Here is an 11,079-nt window from a genome sequence, read left to right as displayed (position 1 = left end):
ATTCAATGAATCAGTGAAGAATTGAAATATATGAATGTAAACAAAACATAAAACATATAGGAAAACAATATACTCTTTGTATTAATAGAAATAGGAGAGAGTTTACAACCAAGAATAATCACTGATATTGTAGAGATCTCCCCAAGTTGACTTGTCCTTCCTTGTCACAAATCACACCTCTGTCACCCTAATGCATGAAGATGATGACTTTCTTAGATTCAAGGCAACAACATGAGGGTATGATCACTCTCCAAAAGCCAACCCTGGTGTTATGGATGACATTAAATATATAGGAGAGTGTGGTAATTTAGGAATTCTTATCCATTTACTAATCTAGGCTTGAGATCCACTTATAATGGGAGGATGAGCTTAAGGGATAAGAGGTGAAATATCTAAGGTAGAATGAGATAGGTCTCGAAATTCTTATCCAAGGTAAATGGTTGGAACAACCCCTTGAATATTCTGGAAGAAGAACCTTCGAGATTATTTTTCATTTTCCCGAATTTCTAGAATCAATTCATCCCCAACAAGGAGTAGGCTGCTGCTGATCAAAGCAAGTGAAAAAGGAAGAAACCTGCAGCTGAACGCAAGTCTCTAAATAGGCAGGGTGTGATGGGACTTAAAAGAATTGATTTAAAGTAGTTAAACCTATAAACTTAGTTATTTGAAGAGGTCATGCTTAGGGATTCATGTTGGGATGATGACAACATGCTCATGGATGATGATCGATCCAATTTGCAAGACTATTGACCAGATTCGACAAAATGGTCCATGACAGTGGTGTTTCTCTTTGCTTGTAGTTTCGATGGGTTGTCTCGAGTCACCCCACCTTTTATTTGTCCTTTTTTTTACGGTTTGGGGGTGTTTGTCCCTTGATTTGGATTCACAGATCCAAAGTCTTGCTTCTTCTGTTTAAATTTCTGCTCGATCTTGACAATGTATTGATAAACAACGTTGAGCGAGGAGATGTCCAAGACCTCCATGTCATCCTAGATGTACTAATGTAGATAGCCACGATAATTGAGTACCAGGTACCACTCAGAATCCTTGATACCCAATTTTTTGTGAAGGGTATGAAAACTATTTGTGAACTCTGACACGTCTTGGTCCCTTCCCTACTACAACGAGGTCCACTTTATGTATATATCTTCAAAGCTCCTAATAGGGTAATACTGTTCCTTGATGGCATCTTAGAAAGAATTCCAAGTGGGTGTGGATGAAAATAATGAGGAATACCTCTTGTCCCTCTATTCATGGTAGGTTTCCCACTAGTCCTTGACGTAGGGGGCTACTTTGAGGAGTGAAAAAGTAATCTTTTCCCAATTGGTAAAACCATGAATCAAATTATATCCTTATAACATATTTAACCATTTATCTACAATATCCACATCTATTTGGCCTTCAAATATGGGTATTTCAAAGTTGACTTGTACCTTAAAAGGAGTGGCGCCTCCAGAGTGGTTGCTGGATGAGGATGCGTCGCTTGTGGGTAATTGCCAAAGGATTTGGGTGAATTTGTCCATCATCGCATTCCTTTGTCGTTCGAGGGCTTCTTCGAGCAATATTTTGAAAGGATCTCGTGCTCCCTCATCTTTATTTTCTTCTGCCATGGGAGGTTGTCGGGGTTTGAGAAGTTGGTCTTCCAAAGGTTCAACCAGTTTGAGCCCTAGCTCTTTATACCCTAACCTTGTTGGGGACATGAAAAGAAAAACAGAGAAAGAGCGGACCACTTTGATATCAATGATCCAGACTTACACAGGAACACAACATAATATAGACATGAAAAAATAGATGCATCATAAATAAAACTTCATTTCATTAATATCAAAGAACGAAAATATGCTTACATACATAATGGAAATAGACTAGCTTGGGCAATGGTAACTTATCTCTGACAACATATGTGGTGGCTACATGCCTCTAAACTATGTTATAATGAGGCTTATAGGCCTTTAAATTATTTAACAAGTGGAAACCTTAAACAACCAAAACCCTAACCCTCAGAGAGGGAACACAAAGAGTTTGTGGGCCCCGTTGGGGTTAGTTGGTCAACCAACTTCCCGAGGTCGTAACTTGGCCATATGATATTTTTTTTGGCATGTACGATACCTCGTTAGAAAGATATATCTAAGTACTATATGATTTTCAGCAAGTATGTAGGTGAGAGCCTACTGGAGACCTCAGAAAATGTTGTTTAGGGGTTCAAAACATCTCCGTAAGTTCAGGACCTAAAAAACTACTAAAAATAGTAAATGTTGCTATAATCAATGAAACTGATGAAACAAATTGGAGTTCTAGGTGGAATAGGTAGATGGCCACCAATATCCACCTAGATCAACTTTATTAACATGAAATAAAATCATACGATCATCAGAGGGATCCACAATGCCCAAAGCAGACAATAGAGCTTTTCGTTAGGATGGGAACATCTAGAGGACTTCCAGCATTGACATGGTAGTAGGGGACTGCGCCAAGTCATCTACTATACTGTAGGTATGCACGAATTTTGAAGAAGCAACATTTAAACGTAATAGATCTTTAGGGATCGTGGGGTGGATCTCGACCTTAGGATGAGGGATTTGTAAAGTACCATTTGATGACGACAAGGGCTCAGTGGATACTTTGGGTTGTGAATCAATTGTTGACTTCGAAATAGGTTTGTCATATTGGTGTGACCAATTCTGGAGGTTGACTTGTTTGTTGTTGACTTCTTCTAAATTCATCATGAGAATCTCAGAATTTTTCTAGCCATATTATGAAGGTTGAGTGGCTGTAACATTCTATGTTGGTTGGGTAGCTATATATACTTGATAAGGAATCGGATTAGTAAGCGCTACTGGTTGCAATGAAGTAGGAGGGGGAGGAGGTGGAGAAATGGGTTGGGGTCCTCTAGAAGCAACTGCTTGAGCTTCCCATACTTGATGCATCTGATGTAAAAGGGGACATTCATGGGTATAATGGCGAAAAACTCTGGAACAGGCACAATATTTATTGGTTCTAAGAGCCTTGTTCTGCTAGGGTTGTCCTCCCTGTTGTTGGGTTGTGAGATTAGGCTAGTCACCCTTAGGGGCATTAGGCTGTCGACCTTAAATTCCCTGGTTACCTTGAGGTTTTGATTGGTTACCTTTGCCCTAATTCCTTCTCTTGAGGTTAGGGGGATTAATAGCACGTTGATAGGCATACACTTAGTTCTTTGTAGGTGGTTTCTATTGTGGCAGAGGAGGCACAGGCATGGGAGGTTGAGGCGTTGGTGTTTGTGGGGCTGGAGCATTGGATGGTGCATGAGGATAGTAAGGATTTGTGACAACATTTGGATAACCAGGTTCAAAAAAAATTGGCCTATGCATTATGACGTGAATGGGGATATGCATATGACGTGATTGTACCTTGGTAAGAGTTGAAACGTGAAGGATTAGGAGGGGGATAGGTGTAAGTGGAACTGGTTCCCCCCTAGGGTTGACCATAAATCATGGGAGGTTGAGGATATGATGGTTGAGGGTGGGAAAGAGGTCCAACGATATCGTCAGTGACATGAGATGCCCCCAATGCATTAGCAGCACCAGGCCAAGAAAGATCGGGGACGACAATACAAACATAACCTGATTGGGCATAAATCAAATAATATTTTAAGGTTATTTGGAGAGATTCTTCCTCTGCATGAGTGAAGTGAGAGGTGACATCTTTACCTATGGGGGAAAAATTAGTTCTTAAAAACCAATCCATTTATACAAGGTATTTAAACTCAAGGGATCTACACATTCTCCTCCTTCTACACCATTCTTGAACATGGTCAGAAAGGTGTGTGGTAGAATTTTGACGAAAATATGTCAAGAGTTCGGTACCTATGTCATATCGAAAAGGTAACTAGAAATAGGAAAGAAAAGTTTTGGTGAGAGTCGCAAAGGTAGAATGGGAAGCGCACAGTTGGTCCACATACCATTTGGTAGCAACTCTAGTTAGGGTGTGTTGGAAGAGACAAAGACAAATGGAGTCTTTGGCAATGGAATTTGATGAACACCACATGTGAAAAGAGAGAACATGATTTGTGGGGGCTTCTCTAGGAGTACCTTCAAACTTGGGAATTTCAGAAGGAAGCTTGGTAGGAATAAGAGGTCAATTTGGGTTATGGAGAAGAGGATCATTGATGAGTTGGTTGAAAATAGGGAGGCTCAAGCCAGCGGTGTAAGGAAGTAAGGGAGGATTAATGGCCACACCGGTAGAGGTTCCTCCAAAAGGGTTACCTTGGTTAAGACCATGGTTTCCACCACCCACATTGGTGCCTAACATGGTGGAAGTGCAGTATTGGGAAGATGCAGAATCAGAGGAAATAGAGGACTATGAGGATGAGTTTGAACTTGACGAGAGAGAGTAAGATGTCCTAAAGGAAAATGGGGGCGAAGGCCATGAAATCTCTGCGATAGATGCATAGGTCGTGCAATGGTGCCAAGACAAAGATGACTCAATAGACTAAAGGTTGATAATAGGAGGACAGGGTAACAAACATCAAGCAAACACCTAATGTAGTGGTGCCAAGTGTAAACTAACTATAAAAATATGCTACTCTAATTCAAGAAAACACATCTTATCAAAGAAAAAATGACCTCTAGCCTAAAGTTGATCTAAATCCTCAAACAAGTCCTAGTTATACTATTTCAGATGGCCTTCCCAGAGACTTCTTACTTGATGGAATCTGATCCCCGCAAGCAAAGTTGTCTAGAGAAAAGTGGGGTAGAGGACTAACTGCTTGCCCATAGCCAGTCCTATAGTGTGTTTTCGAAAGATTGGACACTAAGGTTACTTTCTTTCCATAGGGGGTGGTCGAGTCTTGAGCTTCTTGGCGATCAACCACGACATGAAATTCCCTACCATGGGTTGGGTAGCCCTAAGGATAACCACTTGCATCATGATCTAGCCTAACACCCTTTAAATATGGTTTCTGACGCACTCCAACTTTGGACATTGGGATGGTCAATGATTTTAAGATCCCTAATATATCAACTTGTTAGGTCTCAATGTAAGCGATCAATGGGTGTTATTGGAAGCCTATCCCACTAATCCTACACCTAACTACAAATATTGTTTTGGCCTTGGTGCCTAAGTGAGCTTAATCTATGTGAGTTAAATTATTAAGGTGTAGTGTTTCAAATCTTGGATTGGTGGTGTTAACCAAGCTCACGTTCGCTTAGGGTGTGTATGTGTGACAATTGTGTCAAGTGGATGAGTTAATTGAGCATGTTTTGGTAATGCCAATGTTGCTAAAAATAAAGTGCATAAACTGTAAGTAATACTGAAAATGGATGGTAAATAAACAAAAAATTGAAGAACACAACCCCCCACCTAAGAAGGCAATCAAGCAACAAAATAAAAGAGGGAAAACAAGCAACTCAAGGACACACAAAATGACAAAAAGAGCTAATGTCTAAGGGAATGGTATCTAAAGGAAACAATATGTTGAAAATGTGCAGAAAAAAAACAAACAAAAGGGGTGAAAATGTTGGAAAATGGAAAGAAATAGGCTACAAAAAACAAGGATGCACAAGGGGATCCTATAGAGGAAATCCCATGCTAGATTCTAAAGGGAATAAACTGGTGTAAAAATATGTCTAAAGGGACTGTATTAACCTGTCAAAAGGGCTGAAAATAGTGGCTAAAACTACTGCACACTAGACTCCTCAACTCAACAATTCTCTTTCTAAATGGTGGAGGTGTATTCTTAAACTTAGGGGGGTTTTTCTTCCTTAATGAGAAACTACTAAGTGAATCTAGGCATAGGGGTTGTTGGACACCTAATCCTCTATGGGTTGGTGTTGAATGTGAACAACCACCAGAGTCCAAGGGACCACTTGGAATATGAATCCAAGGGTCACACCATGTACTATAAATGTATATCATAAGAATAATATAGTTGAATTGAGGCTTCTGTGATCCATATCAGGTTTACGAGAGATTTTTCGGCGTAAATCACAAGATATATGATTTGTCGACGTGTTTCGAACCAACTAGTGTGGTTCATCGTCAGGACAAGTTGAAGAATCAGATCCAACTTTGCATGTTAAATAGTCTGAGCAGAGCCTCCAATGGCTAACTAGACCAATGACTAAATTTGACTAGGGACCAGGGTCAAAAACCAGTTATTTAATATTTAAATGGAAGTTAGTTATAATAAGGGACCTTACCTCTAAATAAATATATAAATTTCATGTATAAAGTAATTTAATTTAAATGGTTGTTAATTTAATAGTTAGTTGAAAGGTATTAACTATTTAATAAATACATAGAAAATATAAATATTAGAATAAAACGTATAACTATCTATTTATAGAGGTATTGTTAGCTCTGCTATAATACTAAGCTTTTGATGGGTAAAAAACAGGTTGGGCAGTGCTGGTTGTGCTTTCAAGAGGTTCGCAGCAGTTGGTTTCATCTCCCCCTTCATTCTCCTTATTCTCCTTTAAACCCTTTTTTGTTTTTCCCCCAAAACCCTATTTAAGCCACCCTCCACCTCGTTCATCCTCATTTCTACTTTTTCCTGGGGGTCCTTTGTTTAAAATCACATATAAGGGTTTTTGTTCTTAGCCCGAGCACAATGTCGAAATGGCCATATGACCATTTCCTCATAACCTTAAGCTTTTACAAAATCCCCGGTCCGCGGCTTTTCCTGTCACATCACATCCACCAAACATGTGTGTTTAACCTCCACCATCCGATCGTCTGCCACACGATTCGACGACATTCGCTCCTCCAGCCGTTGAAACGTGCCCGCTCTTTAACTCGCGGGGAAAGCGGTTTCCCCACTGTCCCATCCACCACACGTCGCTATTATAATGGATCGCTCCTCCGCATACGGATACCGCCCACCTCCGAAAGGCGGTGCGGGGAAACCACTTACCACCATCTCGCCTGTTCTCCCACCGATTATCTCCCGCACATCTTCTACCCTGATCACCGTTGGATTTGCCCACCTCGCGATCCAACGACCCTCGTTCGCTTGCTCCCGCTATTTCCCGATAGCCATTGCAAATCATTCTCCGCTGTCCATCTGCAAGATCCAATGACTTATAATCAATTGCAACTCCATTTCTTCCCGACACCTCCCGCCGTGAGATCTTGGCCGTCCATCTGAGCCATCCAACAATTAATACTCAAGCCCAGGCCCTCATTCATTTTCCATATGGTTTTCATGTTTTTGGCCTATCCTGTGCACCCGAAGGAGGAAAGAGGCCATGCTCCAGCACTCTGCGTAGTTAATACTTCACCCACTGCATTCAACACAGTGTACATCTGAAGGACGAGAAGGATGACCTTGAGCAGATAAACACGACATTCCACCGATTAGCGAAGTACAATAGAGTACCAGAAAGGCCGATTTTGTTCATTAAAACACACAATTTGCAGCAGAGACCCATATCTGATTGTAAATGTGGTTGGTGGTCCATTATGACCCCTCCACGCTTTGAACAACAGAGCAATTTTGTAAACAAACTCCATATATACCAAGAAACAAGATGTAACAGGGTTGATGAATTTTATTTTTGATGTAAAGTTCAACTTCTGGAGACTATAACTACTGTGATACCTGCAGCTTCTAGTCTTCATTTTCAGCTAATACAAGCTTCTTTTAATCGAGTTTAGGCTTCTGTGATCCATATCAAGTTAGAGAAAGATTTCGGCGAAAATCACATGGAATCTCATTTGTCGACGCGTTTCGAACCAACTAGTGTGGTTCATCGTCAGGACAAGATGAAGAAACAGATCTAGCTCCTCATGCTAAATAGTCTGAGCAGAGCCTCCAACAACTAGCATATCTAACGGCTAGTTTGACTTAAGGACAAGGGTCAAAATTATTATAATATTTTAATTCGTAAAAATAAATAAATTAAGGTAAATGGTACGAGACCTAATAATTAAAAACTATAAGTTAATTAATAATTAGTTACAAAAAAGCCTAAAAATACAAATAATTATAATTTAAAAGTATTAAGAATAAAAGTTAATAATTAAAAATTATAATTTAATTAATAATTAAAAGGAAAATTAGTTAATTAAATGACCTAAGGGATGAATAAAAATTATATGAGACCTAATAAATAAAATTTTTATAAGTTATAAGTTAATTAAAATAGAAGAAGGTAATTAATAATTTAAAAGGAAAATAAGTAAATTAAAGGATATATAAATTAATTTGATATAAAAGTATTATTAAAAAAGTATTATTAAAAAAGTATGTAATTAAGGTAAATGGTACGAGACCTAATAAATCAAAACTATAAGTTAAATAATAAAAATGACCTTGAAAGGCCTAAAAAGTATAAATAATTTTATTTAAAAGTAATTAAGAATAAAAGGTACTAAAGAAAATCAAAGTTAATAATTAAAAATTATAATTTAATTAATAATTAAAAGGAAAATTAGTTAATCAAATGACCTAATGGATGAATAAAAATTATAATCGGCATGAGACCTAATAAATAAAATTTTTATAAGTTAATTAATAATTTAACAAGGAAATTGGTTAAAGGAAGAAAATATAATCTCATCTAAAAGTATTATTAAAATTGTAAGTTAATTAAAAATTATAAGTTAGTTAATAATTTAAAAGGAAAATTAGTAAAATTAAATGCTATTGTAATAAAGGATGGAGTAATATATAAATTAATTTTATATAAAGTATTATTAAAATGAATGTTAAATAATAAAATGTAATTAGAAAAGGATCAAAAGACCTTATAATAAAGGAAAAGTTAAATGTATAGAGTAATGTATAAATTAATTTTATTTAAAAATATTAGAAAAACAAAGGATGATAAGCAGTAAAGAATTAGAAAGGAAAATTAGTTATATGGAGGCCCTTAAATAAATTAATCAATAAAAATAATAGGAATTAAAAAAAAATAATAATAATAATAATAATAATAATAAATAGATAAATAAGTGAAAAATAAAGATAAAAGACACCAAAAACCAAAGAGGACGAAAAAACGACTAGGAAGAGAGGGCTGGGACCCAACACCTACTGACTTTCCAACCATCATCTCTATTGAGATTGCTTGGTCTCTTTTCGATCTCAAGCGCTTCCTGAATTTTCGATGATGGAAATGCGAAACCTTAGAAATAACACTGGCTTCTTCAATACAAACATGATGATTGGTTTTCTCAGCATGTTAAGCCAAAGCAGAAGACTTAGATCTCCTATGCTTCAGATCTGCTGTGTGCTCGCTAATCCTCTGATTAATGGAACGACCAGTCTCCCCAATATAGGGGGTCCCACATGAACACGGGATCATATAAACACCCTTCATATCTTTAGGGTCGATGGGATCCTTCGCCGATCTGAGGGACGAACGAATGGTGTTCAGGGGCCTGAAGGACATAGGGATACTATGTCTCCTGAGAATCCTACCAATTCTATCAGTGGTCCCTTGAACATAAGGAAGATGGACACCAGGAACACAATCTTTTGGTTCTCTTTTCGCCAGAAAATTCTTGGAAGCTTTAAGGAAAGCCCTATGACCCATGTATCTACTGTAACCATTCTCCACAAAGACATCCAGCAGATGGGATTTTTCCTTCTCAAAGCTCTTTTTGTCCGAGATCCTCAGGGCTCGAGTAGCAAGGGTACTAAGAACACCCATCTTTTGAGCTGGGAAGTGGTGGGAACTGGCATGAAGATACTGCTCCGTATGAGTTTTCTTTCGAAACACTTGATGGGCTAGGGAACCATCATCATTCCTAGAAATAAGAATATCAAGGAAAGGAAGGCATCCCTCAACTTCCTGCTCCTTTAATTTACTTATTTTCCTTTTAAACTATTAATTACCTTCTTCTATTTTAATTAACTTATAACTTATAAAATTTTTATTTATTAGGTCTCATATAATTTTTATTCATCCATTAGGTCATTTAATTAACTAATTTTCCTTTTTCCTACTCATATATCTCTTGGATTATGGCCTGCATTACTTCCCCATCATTCAACATTCTTATAAATGGCTCGACCTCCCCCTTTTTTCACTCTGAAAGGGGTCTACGTCAAGGATGCCCTTTGTCCCCCCTGCTCTTTCTGCTCATCATGGAAGGTCTTAGTCGTCTCATTGACTCTGCAAAAAGGACAGGTGACATCCGGGGACTCAGGATCTCAGAATTTTGCTCACTCACTCACCTACTCTTCGTGGACGATGTACTCATTCTAATGGATGGCAGCATTCGCGATTCCAGATCTTTTTCAAAGATCCTTCTGCTCTTCTCTTCTGCCACAGGTATGCTCGCAAATCAATCCAAATCCACTATCACTTGCTCGCATACCTCTGTTCAAGAATCTTTTTTTGCCCAACAGGCTTTTCCCTACAACATCCACCCCTTGGATAGGGGCCTCAAATACTTGGGCTATTGGCTAAAACCCACCAGTCAAAGAATCGCTGATTGGGTTTGGCTGGTATCAAAGTTGGAGAAGCGACTAAATGTATGGAGTTTCAGATATCTATCAAGGGCCGGCAGGCTAGTGCTCATTAAATCGGTCTTAGAAGCCACTCCGGTCTTCTGGATGGCCCTTGCATGGATACCGCGGAATATTCTGGGGCAGTTAAAACAACTCTGTAATAGATACCTCTGGAATGGTAACCAGGACAAAAGGTTATTCGCCTGGATCAGCTGGCAGAAGATTACCCTACCAAAGAAATGGGGAGGATGGGGGCTCAAGGACCTTCCCGCCTTCGCACAAGCACTTTCTGCTAAAATGGGTTGGACCCTTATGACAAGTCAGAATCTATGGGCTCAGGTATCATATCATAAATATATATGGCCCCAGAGGTTATTGGATTGGATCAGATTACCATCCTGGCAATCGAAGGGATGTTCGTCGATTTGGAAGGCACTTATACATTCTCTCCCACTCATCCGTGACAACTTGGTCTGGAGAATAAATGATGGAATGTTAGGCAGGATAGGGCTTGACCTGTGGATTGGCAGTGGAGGGAGACACATACTCAGCAGAGAACTTATCAGACTCCTAAATGCCCGAGAAATCAAGGTATTTGCTGACATTGCTGATCAACAACGCTCAGATATATTTTCACAGGCTTG

This window comes from Pinus tabuliformis, chromosome 5_1 (assembly GCF_031772625.1).
Source record: "Pinus tabuliformis cultivar Carrire ecotype Pingquan chromosome 5_1, CPIR1, whole genome shotgun sequence".
NCBI classification, from domain to species: Eukaryota; Viridiplantae; Streptophyta; class Pinopsida; order Pinales; family Pinaceae; genus Pinus; species Pinus tabuliformis.
Note: the sequence above shows the minus strand (reverse complement) of the source record.